The sequence below is a fragment of the Rattus norvegicus genome, chromosome 7, assembly GCF_021556685.1.
Source record: "Rattus norvegicus strain SHRSP/BbbUtx chromosome 7, alternate assembly SHRSP_T2T, whole genome shotgun sequence".
Classification (NCBI taxonomy): domain Eukaryota; kingdom Metazoa; phylum Chordata; class Mammalia; order Rodentia; family Muridae; genus Rattus; species Rattus norvegicus.
Window position 1 is genome coordinate 76035061 of NC_141540.1, and position 8638 is coordinate 76043698.

Consider the following 8638-nt stretch of genomic DNA (forward strand, 5'->3'; position numbering starts at 1 on the left):
GGGATCTCATAAAACTGCAAAGCTTCTGTAAGGCAAAGGACACTGTGGTTAGGACAAAACGGCAACCAACAGATTGGGAAAAGATCTTTACCAATCCTATAACAGATAGAGGCCTTATATCCAAAATATACAAAGAACTCAAGAAGTTAGACCGCAGGGAGTCAAATAACCCTATTAAAAAATGGAGTTTAGAGCTAAACAAAAATTCACAGCTGAGGAATGCCGAATGGCTGAGAAACACCTAAAGAAATGTTCAACATCTTTAGTCATAAGGGAAATGCAAATCAAAACAACCCTGAGATTTCACCTCACACCAGTGAGAATGGCTAAGATCAAAAACTCAGGTGACAGCAGATGCTGGCGAGGATGTGGAGAAAGAGGAACACTCCTCCATTGTTGGTGGGATTGCAGACTGGTAAAACCATTCTGGAAATCAGTCTGGAGGTTCCTCAGAAAATTGGACATTGAACTGCCTGAGGATCCAGCCATACCTCTCTTGGGCATATACCCAAAAGATGCCTCAACATATAAAAGAGACACGTGCTCCACTATGTTCACCGCAGCCTTATTTATAATAGCCAGAAAACGGAAAGAACCCAGATGCCCTTCAACAGAGGAATGGATACAGAAAATGTGGTACATCTACACAATGGAATATTACTCAGCTATCAAAAACAACGAGTTTATGAAATTCATAGGCAAATGGTTGGAACTGGAAAATATCATCCTGAGTGAGCTAACCCACTCACAGAAAGACATACATGGTATGCACTCATTGATAAGTGGCTATTAGCCCAAATGCTTGAATTACCCTAGATCCCTAGAACAAATGAAACTCAAGACGGATGATCAAAATGTGAATGCTTCACTCCTTCTTTAAATGAGGAAAAAGAATACCCTTGGCAGGGAAGGGAGAGGCAAAGATTAAAACAGAGACTGAAGGAACACCCATTCAGAGCCTGCCCCACAGGTGGCCCATACATATACAGCCACCCAATTAGACAAGATGGATGAAGCAAAGAAGTGCAGACCGACAGGAGCCGGATGTAGATCGCTCCTGAGAGACACAGCCAGAATACAGCAAATACAGAGGCGAATGCCAGCAGCAAACCACTGAACTGAGAATAGGTCCCCCGTTGAAGGAATCAGAGAAAGAACTGGAAGAGCTTGAAGGTGCTCGAGACCCCAAAAGTACAACAATGTCAAGCAACCAGAGCTTCCAGGGACTAAGCCACTACCTAAAGACTATACATGGACTGACCCTGGACTCTGTCCCCATAGGTAGCAATGAATATCCTAGTAAGAGCACCAGTGGAAGGGGAAGCCCTGGGTCCTGCTAAGACTGAACCCCCAGTGAACTAGACTATGCGGGGAGGGTGGCAATGGGGGGAGGTTTGGGAGGGGAACACCCATAAGGAAGGGGAGGGGGGAGGGTGATGTTTGTCCGGAAACCGGGAAAGGGAATAACACACATTGCACCTCACACAATAATAGTAGGAGATTTCAACACCCCACTCTCATCAATGGACAGATCATGGAAACAGAAATTAAACAGAGAGAGATGTAGACAGACTAAGAGAAGTCATGAGCCAAATGGACTTAACGGATATTTATAGGACATTCTATCCTAAAGCAAAAGGATATACCTTCTTCTCAGCTCCTCATGGTACTTTCTCCAAAATTGACAATATAATTGGTCAAAAAACGGGCCTCAACAGGTACAGAAAGATAGAAATAATCCCATGCATACTATCGGACCACCACGGCCTAAAGCTGGTCTTCAATAACAATAAGGGAAGAATGCCCACATATACATGGAAGCTGAACAATGCTCTACTCAACGATAACCTGGTCAAGGAAGAAATAAAGAAAGAAATTAAAGACTTCTTAGAATTTAATGAAAATGAAGGTACAACATACCCAAACTTATGGGACACAATGAAAGCTGTGCTAAGAGGAAAACTCATAGCGCTGAGTGCCTGCAGAAAGAAACAGGAAAGAGCATATGTCAGCAGCTTGACAGCACACCTAAAAGCTCTACTCAGGAGTGGTAGAAAGCAGGAAATAATCAAACTCAGAGCTGAAATCAACCAAATAGAAACGAAAAGGACCATAGAAAGAATCAACAGAACCAAAAGTTGGTTCTTTGAGAAAATCAACAAGATAGATAAACCCTTAGCCAGACTAACACGAGGACACAGAGAGTGTGTCCAAATTAACAAAATCAAAAATGAAAGGGGAGACATAACTACAGGAACAGGAAATTCAAAAAATCATCAGATCCTCCTACAAAAACCTATATTCAACAAAACTGGAAAATCTGGAGGAATTGAACAATTTCCTAGACCAGATACTGAAGCTAATTCAGGAACAGATAAAGCATTTAAACAACCCCATAACACCTAACAAAATAGAACCAGTCATTAAAGGTCTCCCAACCAAAAAGTGCCCAGGTCCAGATGGGTTTAGTGCAGAATTCTATCAGACCTTCATAGAAGACCTCATACCAATATTATCCAAACTATTCCACAAAATTGAAACAGATGGAGAACTACTAAATTTCCTTCTATGAAGCCACAATTATGCTTATACCTAAACCACACAAAGACCCAACAAAGAAAGAGAACTTCAGACCAATTTCCCTTATGAATATCGACGCAAAAATACTCAATAAAATTCTGGCAATCCGAATCCAAGAGCACATCAAAACAATCATCCACCATGATCAAGTAGGCTTCATCCCAGGAAAGCAGGGTTGGTTTAATACAAAGAAAACCATCAACGTGATCCATTATATAAACAAACTGAAAGAACAAAACCACATGATCATTTCATTAGATGCTGAGAAAGCATTTGACAAAATTCAACACCCCTTCATGATAAAAGTCCTGGAAAGAATAGGAATTCAAGGCCCATACCTAAACATAGTAAAAGTCATATATAGCAAACCAGTCGCTAACATTAAACTAAATTGAGAAAAACTTGAAGCAATCCCACTAAAATCAGGGACTAGACAAGGCTGCCCACTCTCTCCCTACTTATTCAATATAGTTCTTGAAGTTCTAGCCAGAGCAATTGACAACAAAAGGAGATCAAGGGGATACAGATCGGAAAGGAAGAAGTCAAAATATCACTATTTGCAGATGATATGATAGTATATTTAAGTGATCCCAAAAGTTCCACCAGAGAACTACTAAAGCTGATAAACAACTTCAGCAAAGTGGCTGGGTATAAAATTAACTCAAATAAATCAGTAGCCTTCCTCTACACAAAAGAGAAACAAGCCGAGAAAGAAATTAGGGAAATGACACCCTTCATAATAGTCCCAAATAATATAAAGTACCTCAGAATTACCTTAACCAAGCAAGTAAAAGCTCTCTACAATAAGAACTTCAAGACACTGAAGAGAGAAATTGAAGAAGACCTCAGAAGATGGAAAGATCTCCCATGCTCATGGATTGGCAGGATTAATATAGTAAAAATGGCCATTTTACCAAAAGCGATCTACAGATTCAATGCAATCCCCATCAAAATACCAATCCAATTCTTCAAAGAGTTAGACAGAACAATTTGCAAATTCATCTGGAATAACAAAAAACCCAGGATAGCTAAAACTATCCTCAACAATAAAAGGACTTCAGGGGGAATCACTATCCCTGAACTCAAGCAGTATTACAGAGCAATAGTGATAAAAACTGCATGGTATTGGTACAGAGACAGACAGATAGACCAATGGAATAGAATTGAAGACCCAGAAATGAACCCACACACATATGGGCACTTGATCTTTGACAAAGGTGCCAAAACCGTTCAATGGAAAAAAGATAGCATTTTCAGCAAATGGTGCTGATTCAACTGGAGGTCAGCATGTAGAAGAATGCAGATGGATCCATTTTATCACCCTGTACAAAGCTTAAGTCCAAGTGCATCAAGGACCTCCACATCAAACCAGATACACTAAAACTAACAGAAGAAAAAGTGGGGAAGCAACTCGAACACATGGGCACTGGAGAAAATTTCCTGAACAAAACACCAATGGTTTATGCTCTAAGATCAAGAATCGACAAATGGGATCTCATAAAACTGCAAAGCTTCTGTAAAGCAAAGGATACTGGTTAGGACAAAACGACAACCAACAGATTGGGAAAAGATCTTTACCAATCCTACAACAGATAGAGGCCTTATATCCAAAATATACAAAGAACTCAAGAAGTTAGACCGCAGGGAGTCAAATAACCCTATTAAAAAATGGAGTTTAGAGCTAAACAAAGAATTCACAGCTGAGGAATGCCGAATGGCTGAGAAACACCTAAAGAAATGTTCAACACCTTTAGTCATAAGGGAAATGCAAATCAAAACAACCCTGAGATTTCACCTCACACCAGTGAGAATGGCTAAGATCAAAAACTCAGGTGACAGCAAATGCTGGTGAGGATGTGGAGAAAGAGGAACACTCCTCCATTTTTGGTGGGATTGCAGACTGGTACAACCATTCTGGAAATCAGTCTGGAGATTCCTCAGAAAATTGGACATTGAACTACCTGAGGACCCAGCTATACCTCTCTTAGGCATATACCCAAAAGATGCACCAACATATAAAAAGACACGTGCTCCACTATGTTCATCGCAGCCTCATTTATAATTGCCAGAATCTGGAAAGAACCCAGATGCCCTTCAACAGAGGAATGGAAACAGAAAATGTGGTACATCTACACAATGGAATATTACTCAGCTATCAAAAACAATGACTTTATGAAATTCATAGGCAAATGGATGGATCTGGAAAATATCATCCTGAGTGAGGTAACCAATGCACAGAAGAACACACATGGTATGCACTCATTGATAAGTGGCTATTAGCCCAAATGCTTGAATTGCCCTAGATGCACAGAACACATGAAACTAAAGACGGATGATCAAAATGCAAATGCTTCACTCCTTCTTTAGAAGAGGAGCAAGAATACCCTTGGCAGGGAATAGGGAGGCAAAGTTTAGAACAGAGGCAGAAGGAACACCCATTCAGAGCCTGCCCCACATGTGGCCCATACATATACAGCCACCCAAGTAGACAAGATGGATGAAGCAAAGAAGTGCAGGCCAACAGGAACCGGATGTAGAACTCTCCTGAGAGACACAGCAATAATACAGCAAATACATAGGTGAATGCCAGCAGCAAACCACTGAACTGAGAATAGGACTCCCGTTGAAGGAATCAGAGAAAGGACTGAAAGAGCCTGAAGGAGTTCGAGACCCCATATGAACAACAATGCCAACCAACCAGAGCTTCCAGGGACTAAGCCACTACCCAAAGACTATACATGGACTGACCCTGAGCTCCAACCTCATAGGTAGCAATGAATGGACTAGTAAGAGCACCAGTGGAAGGGGAAGCCCTTGGTCCTGCCAAGACTGAACCCCGAGTGAACGTAATTGTTGGGGGGAGGGCTGTAATGGGGGGAGGATGGGGACGGGGACACCCATATAGAGGGGGAGGGGGATGTTTGCCTGGAAACCGGGAAAGGGAATAACATTCAAAATGTAAATAAGAAATACTCAAGTTAATTAAAAAACAAACAAACAAACAAACAAACAAACAAACAAAACCATTGACACAGCCATCAAAGAAAATGCAAAAAGCTCCTAATCCAAAACATCCAGGCAATCCAGGACAATGTTGATGTCTTGAATATCTACATGAAGATAATAATATCTACAATGAAGATATTAGGTATAGAAGAGAGTGAAGACTCCCAACTTAAGGAGTCAGTAAATATCCTCAAAAATTATAGAAGAAAACTTCCCTAACCTAAAGAAAGAGATGCCCTCAAACATAGAAGAAGCCTACAGAACTCCAAACAGAGTGGAGAAGAAAAGAAATTCCTCCTGCCACAGAATAGGCAAAACACTAAATGCACAAAACAAACAAAGAATATTAAAAGTAGTAAAGGAAAAAAGTCAAGTAACATAAAAAGGCAGACCTATCAGAATTACACCAGACTTCTCACCAGAGACTATGAAAGCTAGAATATCCTGAATGGATGTCATACAGACCCTAAGAGAACACAAAAGCCAGGCCAGGCTACTATATCCATGAAGACTTTCAATTAACATAGATGAAGAAACCAAGATGTTCCATGACAAAACCAATTTACTCCATATTTTTCCACAATTTCAGCCCTAGAAAGGATAATAGATGGAAAACTACAACACAAGAAGGTATCTACACCCTAGAAAAAACAAGGAAGTAATCTTGTTGCAACAAACCCAAAAGAAGATAGCAACACAAACATAATTCTACCTCTAACAACAAAAATAAAAGAAAGCAACAATAACTTCTCCATAATGACTCTTAACACCAATGGACTCTATTCCCTGATAAAACAACATAGACTAACAGACTGGATACATAAGCAGGACCCAGCATTTTGCTGCATACAGGAAACACACCTCAGAGACAAAGACAGACACTACTTAAGAATAAAAGACTGAGGAAAAAAATTCCAAGCAAATGTTCCCAAGAAACAAGCTGTAGTAGCTATTAGTATATTGAATAAAATGGGCTTTCAACCAAAAGTTACCAAAAAAGAAAAGGAAGGGTGCTACATACTCATCAAAGGAAAAGTCTACCAAGATGAACTCTTTTCTAAACATCTATGCTCCAAGTGCAAGAGTAACCACATTCATAAAAGAAACTTTATAAAACCTCAAAGCATACATTGCACCATACACAATAATAGTAGGAGACTGCAACACACCACTTTCAACAATGGACAGATCATGGAAACAGAAACAAAACCATGACACACTGAAACTTACAGAACTTATGAACCAAATGGATTTAACAGATACCTATAGAACATTTCATCCTAAAACAAAAAAATATACATTCTTCTCAGCACATCATGGTACCTTGTCCAAAATTGGCCATATAATTTGGTCACAAAACAGGCCTTAATAGATACAAGGTGATTTGAAATAATCCCATGCATTCTATCAGATCACCAGGGACTAAGGCTATCATCAATAACAACAAAAACAACAGAAAGCCCACATACACTTGGAAGCTGAATGAGACTCTACTCAATGACAACTTGGTCAAGGAATAAAGAAAGAATTTAAAATTTTTTTTAGAATTTAATAAAAATGAAGGCAAAACACACCCAAACTTATGGGACACAATGAAAGTAGTGCCAAGAGGAAAACTCATAGCTCTGAGTGCCTCAAAAAAACAAAACCAAACAAAACTGAAGAGAGCATACACTAGTAGATTGACATTACACCTGAAAGCTCTAGAACAAAGAGAAGCAAATACACCAAAGAGAAATGGATGGCAGGAAATAATCAAACTCAGAGTTCAAATCAACCAAGTAGAAACAAAAAGGACTATACATAGAATCAACAAAACCAGGAGCTGGTTGTTTGAGAAAATCAAGATAGATTAAACCCTTAGCCAGAATAACCAGAGGGCAGAGAGACATTATCCAAATTAACAAAATCAGAAATAAAAAGGGAGACATAACAACAGAAATTGAGAAAATTTAGAAAATTATCAGATCCTACTACAAAAGCCTACACTCAACAAAACTGGAAAATATGGAGGAAATAGACAATTTTTGAGGCAGATACCAGGTACTAAAGTTAAATCAAGATCATATAAACCATCTAAACTGTCCCATAACCCCTAAAGAAATAGAAGCAATCATTAAAAGTTTCCCAACCAAAAAAGCCCAGGACCAGTGCAGAATTCTATCAGACCTTCAAAGAAGACCAAATACCAATATTCTTCAAACTATTCCACAAAGTAGAAACATAAGGAACAGTACCATATTCATCCTTTGAAGTTACAATTACACTTATACTTAAACCACACTAAGACCCTACAAGAGAACTTCAGATCAATTTCCCTCATGAATATTGATGCAAAAACACTCAATAAAATTCTCCCAAACTGAATCCAAAAACACATCAAAACAATCATTCAACATGATCAAGCAGGCTTCATACCAGGAATGTAAGGATGGTTTAATATAGAGAAAAGCATCAAGGTAATCCACTATAAAAACAAACTCAAGGGGAAAAAAAACCACATGATCATTTTATTAGATGCTTATAAAGCATTTGACAAAATTCAACACCCCTTCATGATAAAAGTCTTGGAAAGATCAGGAATTCAAAGCATATACCTAAATACAGTAAAAGCAATATACAGGAAACCAATAAACAACATCAAACTAAATGGAGAGAAACTTGAAGCAATCCCACTAAAATCGGGGACTAGACAAGGATGCCCACTCTCTCCCTACCTATTCAATATAGTACTTAAGGCCTAGCCAGAGCAATTAGACAACAAAAGAAAGTCAAAAGGATACAAATGGCAAAGGAAGATGTCAAATATTACTATTTGTAGATGATATGATACTATACTTAAGTGACCCCAAAAGTTCCACCGGAGAAGTCCTAGACCTGATAAACAACTTGAGCCAAGTGGCTGGATATAAAATCAACCCAAACAAATCAGTAGCCTTCCCCTACTCAAAGGATAAACAGGCTGAGAAAGAAGTTAGGGAAATGATCCCCTTCCCAATAGTCACAAATAATATAAAATACCTTGTTATGACTCTAACCAAGCAAGTGAAAG